At 41.3% G+C, this 13,315-nt stretch overlaps 1 protein-coding gene across 5 annotated transcripts in view; it reads right to left on the bottom strand.

The window, feature by feature from the left end:
- LOC106582299 (unconventional myosin-Ib) overlaps positions 1–10,988 on the bottom strand; it is a 180,693-nt gene extending 169,705 nt beyond the window's left edge. For 3 of the 5 annotated variants that reach the window (XM_014165236.2, XM_014165239.2, XM_014165238.2), the window contains exon 1: positions 10,658–10,988. The gene's annotated coding sequence lies outside the window, so the exon portion shown is untranslated. The remainder of the gene's footprint in view (positions 1–10,657) is intronic. The other 2 variants (XM_014165240.2, XM_014165241.2) reach the window with 2 other exon arrangements.
- Between the last annotated feature and the right edge of the window lie 2,327 nt (positions 10,989–13,315).

The following is a 13,315-nucleotide window of genomic DNA, read 5'->3' as shown; positions in this document are numbered from 1 at the left end:
CTTGTGCACAGAGTTGTATGGTTCAACATTGCAATCATTGATTTTTGTGTGACATACATTTTAAAGTGAAAACTCTTAATTTCAGCATCATTCTGTTACAGTGGAATTGCCTTGTAGAGCTGACAGAGATACTTAGAAATAACATTCATAGAAACATAGATTGAAAATAGTGATGTGGTACATCACTATTTTCAATGTATTATGATTATTTATGAGTTGTGTGTCTTTTGACCAGACTTGTTGCCTAACCTTTGAGTTTCTAAGGAGGATCTATGTTTTCGAGATGATAGTTTCCGGATTCGACCATATTATGACCTAAGGCTCATATTTCTGTGTTTTATGTTATAATTAAGTCTATGATTTGATAGAGCAGTCTGACTGAGCGATGGTAGGCACCAGCAGGCTCTTAAGCATTCATTCAAAATAGCACTTTCGTGCGTTTTGCCAGCAGCTCTTCGCAATGCTTCAAGCATTGCGCTGTTTATGACTTCAAGCCTATCAACTCCCGAGATTAAGCTGGTGTAACCGATGTGAAATGGCTAGCTAGTTAGCCGGGTGCGCGCTAATAGCGTTTCAAACGTCACTCGCTCTGAGACTTGGGAGTGGTTGTTTCCCTTCCTCTACGTGGGTAACGCTGCTTCGAGGGTGGCTGTTTTCGATGTGTTCCTGGTTCAAGCCCAGGTAGGAGCGAGGAGAGGGACGGAAGCTATACTGTTACACTGGCAATACTAATGTGCCTATAAGAACATCCAATAGTCAAGGGTATATGAAATACAAATTGTATAGAGAGAAAGTCCTATAATATCTACAACCTAAAACATCTTAGCTGGGAATATTGAAGACTCATGTTAAAAAGGAACCACCAGCTTTCATATGTTCTCATGTTCTGAGCAAGGCACTTAAACGTTAGCTTTCTTACATGGCACATATTGCACTTTTACCTCCAACACTTTGTTTTTGCATTATTTAAACCAAATTGAACATGTTTCATTATTTATATGAGGCTAAATTGATTTGATTGATGTATTATATTAAGTTAAAATAAGTGTTCATTCAGTATTGTTGTAATTGTCATTATTACAAATAAATGTATTTAAACATTTTTTCAAAAAGGACGTTTAATCGGCTTTTTTGGCCCGCCAACAATCGGTATTGAAAAATCATAATCGGTCGACCTCTAGTTGAAAGTCAGCGTAAAGTGCTGATAAAAGGGTCATTGATTTGGTACAGCAACACATATTCATGAACAACAAGTTATAAGCAAACAGCATTAACATTCCCCGTCAGAGCCGAAGTCAACAGAGCCTGGGGCAACAGAGACTCTATTTGGACTTGATATTAGTTTGAAAGTTAATATTAAATAAATGGTTGTCGTTCTTGCTGGATGTGTTTTAGAGAGGGCAGGTTAGTGCCTGTCTACGTATTATGGGTTGAAAACTCTTGCTTTCCATTCAGCAAAGCTACCAACCATGCCTGTCCCCAACAAACAAAAGGGTCCCAACTAGAGAGCACCACCACCACACAGCAAATCTCTTTGCCTTGTTGACAGTGAGAGACAGCGGGGTAGTGGTCCCTACCTCCCTCACAATCACCACCACCAGTCCATCCAATCAGCCCTGTTAGCCTCCAGTGATGATCACTACTGCTGCAGATGATTTCTGGTTGTGCTGCTGGTCTGCTAGAGCAGGGTTCCCACACTTGGTCCTGGGGTCCCTCTTGTGTGCACATTTTGGATGTTGCCCTAGCACTACACAACTCATCAAGCTTTGATTATTGAGTCAGCTGTGTAGTGCTAGAGTGGAAATAAGGGTTCCTCTACCACACCCCTTTATGCTGTGGCCCTGCCTTGCCATGTTTATATGGTGGCTGTCCTATTCAATCCATGTGCTGCACCAGACCTGATGGATTTTAACTACCAACTAACCACCCCACAGGGTTATTACCCCTGGTCCCCGTCCCTGCCTCCCTCCACGCTCTCACTCCCTGCACATGTGCCTCTCCCTCTCAAAAGTATTGCCATAACAGGGTACAACACGCACAGCCACAACATCCTTTGCTGCCCTGTGGGGGGCCAGGTTATTGCCATAAACTTCATAGTGCCCCCCATTCCTTGTTTATTGGATACAAAATACATGTGATGCAACATGTTCTAGGTTTACCAGCCACACACAAGCAGAGACCGCACACTTAAATATTCCATTACCTCAATTAATGTACCTTACATTTCCAGGTTTTGTGCAGTGAAGTCTTGTAAGTGGGCTACAGTACAGTATGTTGCTCTGCTGTGGCTTAGTTTCAGCAACTGAATGGGAAAAGCAGCTGCCCTGGATTTTAGTAGCATTGAATCAAGTTGAACAGTAATACTTCCTGTAGGGAGATGAGGCATTACACAGGAGTTCAAGGGTTTCAAATTGTGCAATCTTAAATCTGGTGACTGACGTGTGATCTAGTCCCTTCAACAAATCATCTTGCTGTTCACATGTTGTGTATGATTACCCGATAAAAGTATGTATTTTTCAATTAATTGTTTCAGTCAGATAAACAACATAGGCTGACAGACTAGTGTGTTTCCTATACCCCTTCTAGTAGTAAAAAGGACATCCCTACATATGTAGCCTCCTCCTGTGATGGTCCCATCCTTGAAAACCATTTACCAAAAGCCTATCCCACATTCGACACATTGGAGATGCCAACCAGGAACAGCTAGCACCAAGGGAAATGGAACATAAGCATTCCCAGATAAAACTTTGACATTCCCCTTTAGAAAATGAGAATTCTATGATGAAACAGGGAATGGTCTTTCATAAATATACATTTGAAGTCGGAAGTTTACATACATTGAAATTCAGTTTCACAATTCCTGACATTTAACCATCGTGGTAAAAATTCCCTGTCTTAGGTCAGTTAGGATCACCACTATTTTAAAAATGTGAAATGTCAGAATAATAGTAGAGAATGATTTATTTGGGGTTTTATTTCTTTCATCACATTCCGAGTGGGTCAGAAGTTTACATACACCCAATTAGTATTTGATACCATTGCCTTTAAATTGTTTAACTTGGGTCAAACATTTTGTGTAGCCTTCCACAAGAAGTTGTGCAAATTTTGGCCCATTCCTCCTGACAGAGCTGGTGTAATTGAGTCAGGTTTGTAGGCCTCCTTGCTCACACGTTTTCAGTTCTGCCCACAAATCTTCTATGCGATTGAGGTCAGGGCTTTGTGATGGCCACTCCAATTCCTTGACTTGGTTGTCCCTAAGCCATTTTGCCACAAATTTGGAAGTATGCTTGGGGTCATTGTCTATTTGGAAGACCCATTTGCGACCAAGCTTGAACTTCCTGACTGATGTCTTGAGATGTTGCTTCAATATATCTACAGTGAGGGAAAAAAGTATTTGATCCACTGCTGATTTTGTACGTTTGCCCACTTACAAAGAAATGATCAGTCTATAATTTTAATGGTAGGTTTATTTGAACAGTGAGAGACAGAATAACAACAAAAAAATCCAGAAAAAACGCATTTCAAAAATGTTAGAAAATGATTTGCATTTTAATGAGGGAAATAAATATTTGACCCCTCTGCAAAACATGACTTAGTACTTGGTGGCAAAACCCTTGTTGGCAATCACAGAGGTCAGACGTTTCTTGTAGTTGGCCACCAGGTTCGCAGACATCTCAGGAGGGATTTTGTCCCACTCCTCTTTGCAGATCTTCTCCAAGTCATTAAGGTTTCGAGGCTGACGTTTGGCAACTCGAACCTTCAGCTCCCTCCATAGATTTTCTATGGGATTAAGGTCTGGAGACTGGCTAGGCCACTCCAGGACCTTAATGTGCTTCTTTTTGAGCCACTCCTTTGTTGCCTTGACTGTGCGTTTTGGGTCATTGTCATGCTGGAATACACATCCACGACCCATTTTCAATGCCCTGGCTGAGGGAAGGAGGTTCTCACCCAAGATTTGACTGTACATGGCCCCGTCCATCGTCCCTTTGATGCGGTGAAGTTGTCCTGTCGCCTTAGCAGAAAAACACCCCCAAAGCATAATGTTTCCACCTCCATGTTTGACGGTGGGGGATGGTGTTCTTGGGGTCATAGGCAGCATTCCTCCTCCTCCAAACACGGCAAGTTGAGTTGATGCCAAAGAGCTCCATTTTTGTCTCATTTGACCACAACACTTTCACCCAGTTGTCCTCTGAATCATTCAGATGTTCATTGGTAAACTTCAGACGGGCATGTATTTGTGCTTTCTTGAGCAGTGGGACCTTGCGGGTGCTGCAGGATTTCAGTCCTTCACGGCTTAGTGTGTTACCAATTGTTTTCTTGGTGACTATGGTCCCAGCTGCCTTGAGATCATTGACAAGATCCTCCCGTCTAGTTCTAGGCTGATTCCTCACCGTTCTCATGATCTTTGCAACTCCACGAGGTGAGATCTTGCATGGAGCCCCAGGCCGAGGGAGAATGACAGTTCTTTTGTGTTTCTTCCATTTGCGAATAATCGCACCAACTGTTGTCACCTTCTCACCAAGCTGCTTGGCGATGGTCTTGTAGCCCATTCCAGCCTTGTGTAGATCTACAATCTTGTCCCTGACATCCTTGGAGAGCTCTTTGGTCTTGGCCATGGTGGAGAGTTTGGAATCTGATTGATTGATTGCTTCTGTGGACAGGTGTCTTTTATACAGGAAACAAACTGAGATTAGGAACACTCCCTTTAAGAGTGTGCTCCTAATCTCAGCTCGTTACCTGTGTAAAAGACACCTGGGAGCCAAAAATCTTTCTGATTGAGATGCGGTCAAATACTTACTTCCCTCATTAAAATGCAAATCAATTTATAACATTTGACATGCGTTTTTCTGGATTTGTTGTTATTCTGTCTCTCACTGTTCAAATAAACCTACCATTAAAATTATAGACTGATCATTTATTTGTCAGTGGGCAAACGTACAAAATCAGCAAGGGATCAAATACTTTTTGCCCCTCAGTGTACATAATTTCCCTTCCTCATGATGCCATCTATTTTGTGAAGTGCACCAGTCCCTCCTGCAGCAAAGCACCCCACAACATGATGCTGCCACCCCCGTGCTTCACGGTTGGAATAGTGGTCCTCGGCTTGCAAGCCTCCACCCTTTTTCCTCCAAAAATAACAATGGTTATTATGGCCAAACAGTTCTATTTTTGTTTCATCAGACCAGAGGACATTTATCCAAAAAGTACAATCTTTGTCCCCATGTGCAGTTGCAAACCGTAGTCTAGCTTTTTTTAATGGCGGTTTTGGAGCAGTGGCTTCTTCCTTGCTGAGCGTCCTTTCAGGTTATGTCGATATAGGACTCCTTTTACTGTGGATATAGATACTTTTGTACCCGTTTCCTCCAGCATCTTCAAAAGGTCCTTTGCTGTTGTTCTGGGATTGATTTGCACTTTTTGCACCAAAGTACGTTCATCTCTAGGAGACAGAACACATCTCCTTCCTGAGCGATATGACAGCTGTCTGGTCCCATGGTGTTTATACTTGCGTACTATTGTTTGTACAGATGAACGTGGTACCTTCAGCCGTTTGAAAATTGCTCCCAAGGATGAAACAGACTTGTGGAATTCTACTATTCTTTTCTGAGGTCTTGGCTGATTTAGGTTGTGCTTCTACACCTGCATTGCTTGCCGTTTGGGGTTTTAGGCTTGGTTTCTGTACAGCACTTTGCGATATCAGCTGATCTAAGATGGGCTTTATAAGTAAATTTGATTTATTTTGATTTTCCCATGATGTCAAGCAAAGAGGAACTGAGTTTCAAGGTAGGCCTTGAAATACATCCACAGGTACACCTCCAATTGACTCAAATGATGTCGATTCGCCTATCAGAAGCTTAACCTGTTGAGGGTAGGGGGCAGTATTTGCACGGCCGGATAAAAAAAACGTACCCGATATAATCTGGTTATTACTACTGCCCAGAAACTAGAATATGCATATAATTATTGGCTTTGGATAGAAAACACCCTAAAGTTTCTAAAACTGTTTGAATGGTGTCTGTGAGTATAACAGAACTCATATGGCAGGCAAAAACCTGAGAAGATTCTGTACAGGAAGTGCCCTCTCTGACCATTCCTTGGGCTTCTTGACTCTTTTTATTTAAAACTTAGGATCTTTGCTGTAACGTGACACTTCCTACAGCTCCCATAGGCTCTCAGAACCCGGGAAAAAGCTGAATGATGTTGAGGCAGCCCCTGGCTGAAAAACATTAGCGCCTTTGGTAAGTGGTCTATCAGAGGACAATGAGACTGAGGCGCATGCACGTGGCGACCCCATGTTTTTATTTTCTCTCTCTTTGTACCAAAACAGGGTTTCCCGGTCGGAATATTATCGCTTTTTTACGAGAAAAATGGCATAAAAATTGATTTTAAACAGCGGTTGACATGCTTCGAAGTACGGTAATGGAATATTTAGAAATGTTTTGTCACGAAACGCGTCGGGCGAGTCACCCTTCTTTACACTTCGGATAGTGTCTTGAACGCACGAACAAAACAGAGGATATTTGAACATAACTATGGATTATTTTGAACCAAACCAACATTTGTTATTGAAGTAGAAGTCCTGGGAGTGCATTCTGACGAAGAACAGCAAAGGTAATCAAATTTTTCTTATAGTAAATCTGACTTTGGTGAGGGCTAAACTTGGTGGGTGTCTACATAGCTAGCCCTGTGATGCCGGGCTATCTACTGCGAATATTGCAAAATGTGCTTTCACCGAAAACCTATTTTAAAAATCGGACATAGCGATTGCATATAGGAGTTCTTTATCTATAATTCTTAAAATAATTATGTTTTTTGTGAACGTTTATCGTGAGTAATTTAGTAAATTCATCGGAGGTTTGCTAGTTCTGAACGTCACATGCTAATGTAAAAAGCTGGTTTTTGATATAAATATGAACTTGATTGAACAAAACATGCATTGTATAACATAATGTCCTAGGATTGTCATCTGATGAAGATCAAAGGTTAGTGCTGCATTTAGCTGTGGTTTGGGTTTATGTGACATTATATGCTAGCTTGAAAAATGGGTGTCTGATTATTTCTGGCTGGGTACTCTGCTGACATAATCTAATGTTTTGCTTTCGTTGTAAAGCCTTTTTGAAATCGGACAGTGTGGTTAGATTAACGAGAGTCTTATCTTTAAAATGGTGTAAAATAGTCATATGTTTGAAAAAAAGTTTTTGCATTTTTGAGGTATTTGAATATCGCGCCACGGGATTACACTGGCTGTTGCGTAGGTGGGACGATTTCGTCCCACCGACCCTAGAGAGGTTAAAGCCATGACATAATTTTCTGGAATTTTCCAAGCTGTTTAAAGGCACAGTCAACTTGGTGCATGTAGACGTCTGGCCCACTAGAATTGTGATACAGTGAATTATAAGTGAAATAATCTGTCTGTAAACAATTGTTGGAAAAATGACTTGTGTCATGCACAAAGTAGACGTCCTAACCGACTTGCCAAAACTATAGTGTGTTAACAAGACATCTGTAGAGTGGTTGAAAAACTTGTTTTAATGACTCCAACCTAAGTGTATGTAAACTTCTGGATTCAACTGTGTATCTATCGATCTCTCTCACAGTTGAAGTGGACAGTATAGTTGAGCCTCTCCATCACCCTCACAACCACCTCTTGGGGCAGAGCGAATGCTGCACTCACGTGCTAGTCGGAACTAGGACATTTCCGACTTGCTAACTGGTTGTAGTTATATACATGCCATGTTCAACCAGTTAGCAAGTCAGAAATGTTCTGAGTTTCCTAGTTCCGATTAGCACGTGAACACGGCATAACACACAGGACACGCACCTCAGTACTCACAACAGCAGATCACCACAGGCAGATCCGAGCAAACATTCATCACTATGGCTGAGGGACTTTGCCCCTGGAAATTAGGCCAGCCTAGAGGACAAACACATGGTTCCGAACACCAGTGTTGTAAAGTACTTAAGTAAAAATACTTTAAAGTACTACTTAAGTAGTTTTTTGGGATATCTGTACTTTACTATTTATATTTGAGAACTTTTACTTCACTACATTCCAAAATAAAATATTGTACTTTTTTCCCTGACAACCAAAAGTAAATTTTGAATGCTTAGCAGGACAGGAACATTGTCAAATTCACACACTTATCAAGAGAACACGTGGTCATCCCTACTGCCTCTGGCCTGGCAGACTCACTAAATACAATGCTTTTGTAAATAATGTCTGAGTGTTGGAGTGAGCCCCTGGCTATACATACATTTTAAAAACAAGAAAATGGTGCAGTCTGCTTTACTTAATATAAGGAATTTGAAATTATTTATACTTTTACTATTGATACTTAAGTACATTTTAGCTATTAAATTTACTTTTGATACTTAAGTATATTTAAAACCAAAGACTTTTACTCAAGTAGTATTTTACTGGGTGACTTTCACTTGAGTAAATATCTATACTTTTATTCAAGTATGAAAATTGGGTACTTTTTCGACCACTGCCGAACACAAATAAGGGTGGACAACACCAGCATAAACTATGCAGATATTAGACAAATAGCAAGATACAAATGAGACAACACTAATTTCCCTATCAAAAGCAATTCACCTAGCTGTGCTTCCAATTCATTGTCCCCAGGTGGGTAAATAAACAGCCATTTAAACAAACTCCCCAAATTTCAGGGCAGCGCCGCACCATCCACATATGCCTGTTTGTTTGATCAGTCCTACTAATAAAAAGGTGACTAGGCTCATGAAGGCAGTGTCATATCTGATGAAACCACAGTAATAGAGAAAAAGGGAACTGTTCTCTGGCTTGCTGGATGGACTTATGGTGCACATGGGCTGAGTGGGCCATTCCCCATTATAGTTATGACAACGTCCATTTGGTATTTTTATGACCAATTACAGTTGGTCTTTTGGCAGTGAACAGCTGAGGAGACTATAGCATAGATCCTTTATCCTATTTATAATAGCCTATACATGACCTGTATGAGCAGTCAGCCTGGAATCAATTAGTTCATCTGAACCAGTGTCTTTGATAGCAGCACTCTGTAGTGGCATTTCAAACATAGCGACTGATCTTCAAGCGTACTAGAAAGTAAAACATTTTTTGGGCTTTCCCTTTGTTGTTAGGCATGCTGTGACACAATAGAACCTATGCCCTAAACAGACAGAGTTGAGTCCAGAAAACAAAACAGGAGGCAATTCTCCTTTGTATGACGCACAGTGACAAGAGACGTTGGGTTCGAATCCCTGTGAGGTTCCAGTACTTAAAATTAAAATCACATGAGACCCAGATCCTGGTTGCATCTTAACTACCAAGCTACATTAGAAAATGCAGACCTAAACAAATTTTTGTTCATGTTTTTGGGCCTTCCATGATCCAAAATTCCAAGTTCATATGGATGTCTGGCCCCTGCTACAGTGCATTAGGAAAGTATTCAGACTTGACTTTTTCCACATTAAAATTGTTTTTCCCCCCCCTCAATCTACACAAGACCCCATAATGACAATGCAAAAACTTCTAAAAACCTGTTCTCGCTTTGTCATTATGGGGTATTGTGTGTAGACTGATGAGGAAAAATATATAATTTAATTAATTTTTGAATAAGGCTGTAACATAACAAAATGTGGAAAAAGTAAATGAGTCTGAATACTTTCTGAATGGACTCTAATATGGGAATCAAAGGAGGAGGAAAAGTAGAGAACCTCTGGGATGTTTCTCAGAGAACAAAAAAGTATTTTTATGCTTTAAAAAGTTGATGGCGTGGTACAGTAGGCAGTAAGTACAGTAAGAAATTCAAAAAGTCATGCAATCACTGTAGGTTGTGTCTAATTCATTAAAAGGGTAGGCTATTTCAAAGTGTGTGCAACTAAAGTAAATGATTTGTGTGTGAAATCACATTCTTGTCGGCTAGTGAAGTGTGGACCACAGTAAGGACACTAACATAGCCACGTGAGTGCATGAAATCTGCGATAAGTCATCTACTTTGTTTTAGAAAAGTTGCAACTTTCTTTCTTCACCCTTGTCCTACAAATCTCAATAAAAGCACCGTTCTCTCAAAGTTGTGTTCTGCTTCAGCGCAATGACAGCAGATGTTCACATTTTTGATTAACAATACACAATCGCCATAGGTTTGGACGAGGGGAGACAAGTAACAAAAGTAAACCCACCCCTCCTGACAGTAGCCTACCAATCTCTCCTCCTCCCCCCGAAATAGAACAAGGCCTCGAGGAATGAATGGTCAGAAACGATTATCAGTGAAAAAGTATTGCAAAACCATTACGACAACCAAAAGACAAGGATGCGTCAAACATTTAGGGGGTAGTCTAACGCAAAATGTTACGTGGCATTAGTTGCACAAGTAGAACAAATCAACTAAGGAAGAACAGAATAAGCTATGTTAAAATCTTGACCATAAACGCCCAGGGACTAGTGACTGCAGTGTAAATAATGGGGAATAAGGCTACTGCATAGACACGTAATATAATGTGGGTTTAGTCCGATTCTCTCAGATTCTGCAACCAACGCGGAATAGTCAATTAGGCTACAAATTAACATTCAAGTGATACAAAAAAAAGTTGCAAACACTAGACTTAAGGCTAGCATTTAATGTGCTAGCCTACACATAGTGTGGCACATGTTAAATTATAATATTCTACTTGCCTCTGAATTGGAAATGTTGTCCCTTAATCCACTCTGGAGGAAAGTGAAGAATCCCGGGAATATCCCTTCAGTTGAAAAAAGAGGCTCCTCTATCCCCGTTGTCTTTTTTAGTTATCTGCGTTGTGAATGTGCCTGGACGCGTCTCTCATCCGGCTAGGAGGACTTCCACTTGAGCACTGAGGTGGATAAGGACTACGGTTCCACGACTTCAACTTCTGGTCCACGGGCATAGGGAGTGGCTGGCTGCACAAAGTGCTGCTAGGCGTCCTTCAACTCTAATCACCATCAGTAAAACATCGAGAGAAAAAAACGTCCTAAATTCACAGATGCACAGCAGTTTAAGCTTATCATAACTCATTGGCAGCGAACACATCTATCAGTGCAATACCGCCATCTTGTGACAATTTCAAATCATCATGGACATCATTGCCACAGATAGGAGATACAGGTAGGCTAATTACCAAAATAAAGGAAACACTTGAGTAAATGAGGGACAGGCTACAAAGTTTAATGAAAGCAGGTGCTTCCACACAGGTGTGGTTCCCTGCATTAATTATGCAATTAACATCCCATTATGCTTAGGGTCATAATACCCAGTTGTCCATTATTTTGGCTACCATGGGTAGAAGATACTGTATCTCAGTGACCTTGAAAGAGGGGTCTCAAAGGAGCGTGTGTGTGTGTGGGTGTGTGTGAGAGAGAGAGAGAGAGATGGCATTCGCAACAATTATATGTGCATTCCGCTACCTACTGTACAGGTGTGTGACCAGATCTCAACCCAACTGTATAGGTGTGTGACCAGATCACACACCTGAGACAGTGTTTTCTGAGCGGCGCCTGAGACAGCTTTTTCCATCAACACAACACCAAATTATGGAATTGATTGTGGAAGAATGGTGTCACATCCCTCCAAAAGGAGTTTCAGACACAAAATCTATACCAAATTGCATTGAAGCTGTTCTGATGGATCATGGTGGTCCAATGCCCTATTAAGACTCTATTAGTTAGCCTACCGGTCCAATGCCTTAAGAAGACCCTATTAGTTAGCCTACCAATATCTTTGAGAAGGGTGCAACTGCCATCTGCAATTCAGGGCCTTCCTGCATCTAGGCATTCCTGCATCTGCAGGAACCCCTCTTTATATGTATATTAGTCCATTTTTGCTCGAGGATGCAGGAATGAATGTACAAAACTAAAGCAGTAAGTACCAGTGACTCGCTCAATACGGAACTGGTCACTACGGAAGTGCTACACTACAGGACTGATTTGCAGGCACAGACTGTAATATGTTCCGGGATTCATCCAATGGCATTGAGGAGTACACCACCTCAGTCATCGGCTTCATCAATAAGTACATTGACGACGTCTTCCCCACAGTGACTGTACGTACATATCCCAACCAGAAGCCATGGATTACAGGCAACACCCGCATTGAGCTAAAGGCTAGAGCTGCTGCTTTCAATGAGTGGGAGACTACCGTAATTTCCGGACTATAAGCCGCAACTTTTTTCCCACGCTTTGAACCTCGCGGCTTAAACAATGACGCGGCTAATATATGGATTTTTCCCGCTTTCAATAAAAAATAAATTAAAAAAAAACACATTCTGTGACGTGCTCAGTTTTTTGCCGGCATGAAGCTTTCATTAGACCAATGAAATTGCCGAACGGTTAAGGTCAAACAACTTTTTGGTTTACTGTTTAGATTAAATCGAGCACTCTCAAACTTCCCATCATTCTGATTACGGTAGTCATTTTGTCACCCTCATCATGGCAAAGACACAGAGAAATGCATATGATGCAGCTTTCAAGTTGAAGGCGATTGATCTGGCTGTTGGAAAAGGAAATAGAGCTGCTGCATGGGAGCTTGGTCTTAATGAGTCGATGATAAGACATTGGAAACAGCAGCGTTAGGAATTGACTCAGTGCAAAAAGACAACTAAAGCTTACTGCTAATTATTTATTTTTGTTACAAGCCGTGTTTCGTTAAAGCCTGTGTAAAGTTCATTTGTTTCAATGTACCAGTAGGCACCTGTGGCTTATAGACATGTGCGGCTTATTTATGTTCAAAATAATATATATTTTTTAAATTCAGTGGGTGCGCCTTATATTCAGGTGCGCTCAATAGTCCGGAAATTACGGTAATCCAGATGCTTATAAGAAATCCCGCTATGCCCTCAGACGAACCATCAAACAAGCAAAGCGTCAATAAAGGATTAAGATTGAATCCTACTACACCGGCTCTGACACTCGTCGGATGTGACAGGGCTTGAAAACTATTACGGACTACAAAGGGAAGCCCAGACGCGAGCTGCCCAGTGACGCGAGCCTACCAGACGAGCTAAATGCCTTTTATGCTCGCTTCGAGGCAAGTAACACAGAAGCATGCCCGAGATCACCAGCTGTTTTGGATGACTGTGTGATAACGCTCTCTGTAGCCGATGTGAACAAAACCTTTAAACAGGTCAACATTCACAAAGCCACTGGGCCAGACGGATTACTAGGACGTGTACGCAAAGCATACGCGGACCAACTGTCAAGTGTCTTCACTGACATTTTCAACTTCTCCCTGACCAAGTCTGTAATACCTTCATGTTTCAAGCAGAATTCCATGGTCCCTGTGCCCAATGAAGCGAAGGTAACCTGCTTAAATGATTGCAG

This window comes from Salmo salar, chromosome ssa21 (assembly GCF_905237065.1).
Source record: "Salmo salar chromosome ssa21, Ssal_v3.1, whole genome shotgun sequence".
Taxonomy (NCBI): Eukaryota; Metazoa; Chordata; class Actinopteri; order Salmoniformes; family Salmonidae; genus Salmo; species Salmo salar.
This window is presented reverse-complemented; position numbering and strand designations above follow the sequence as displayed.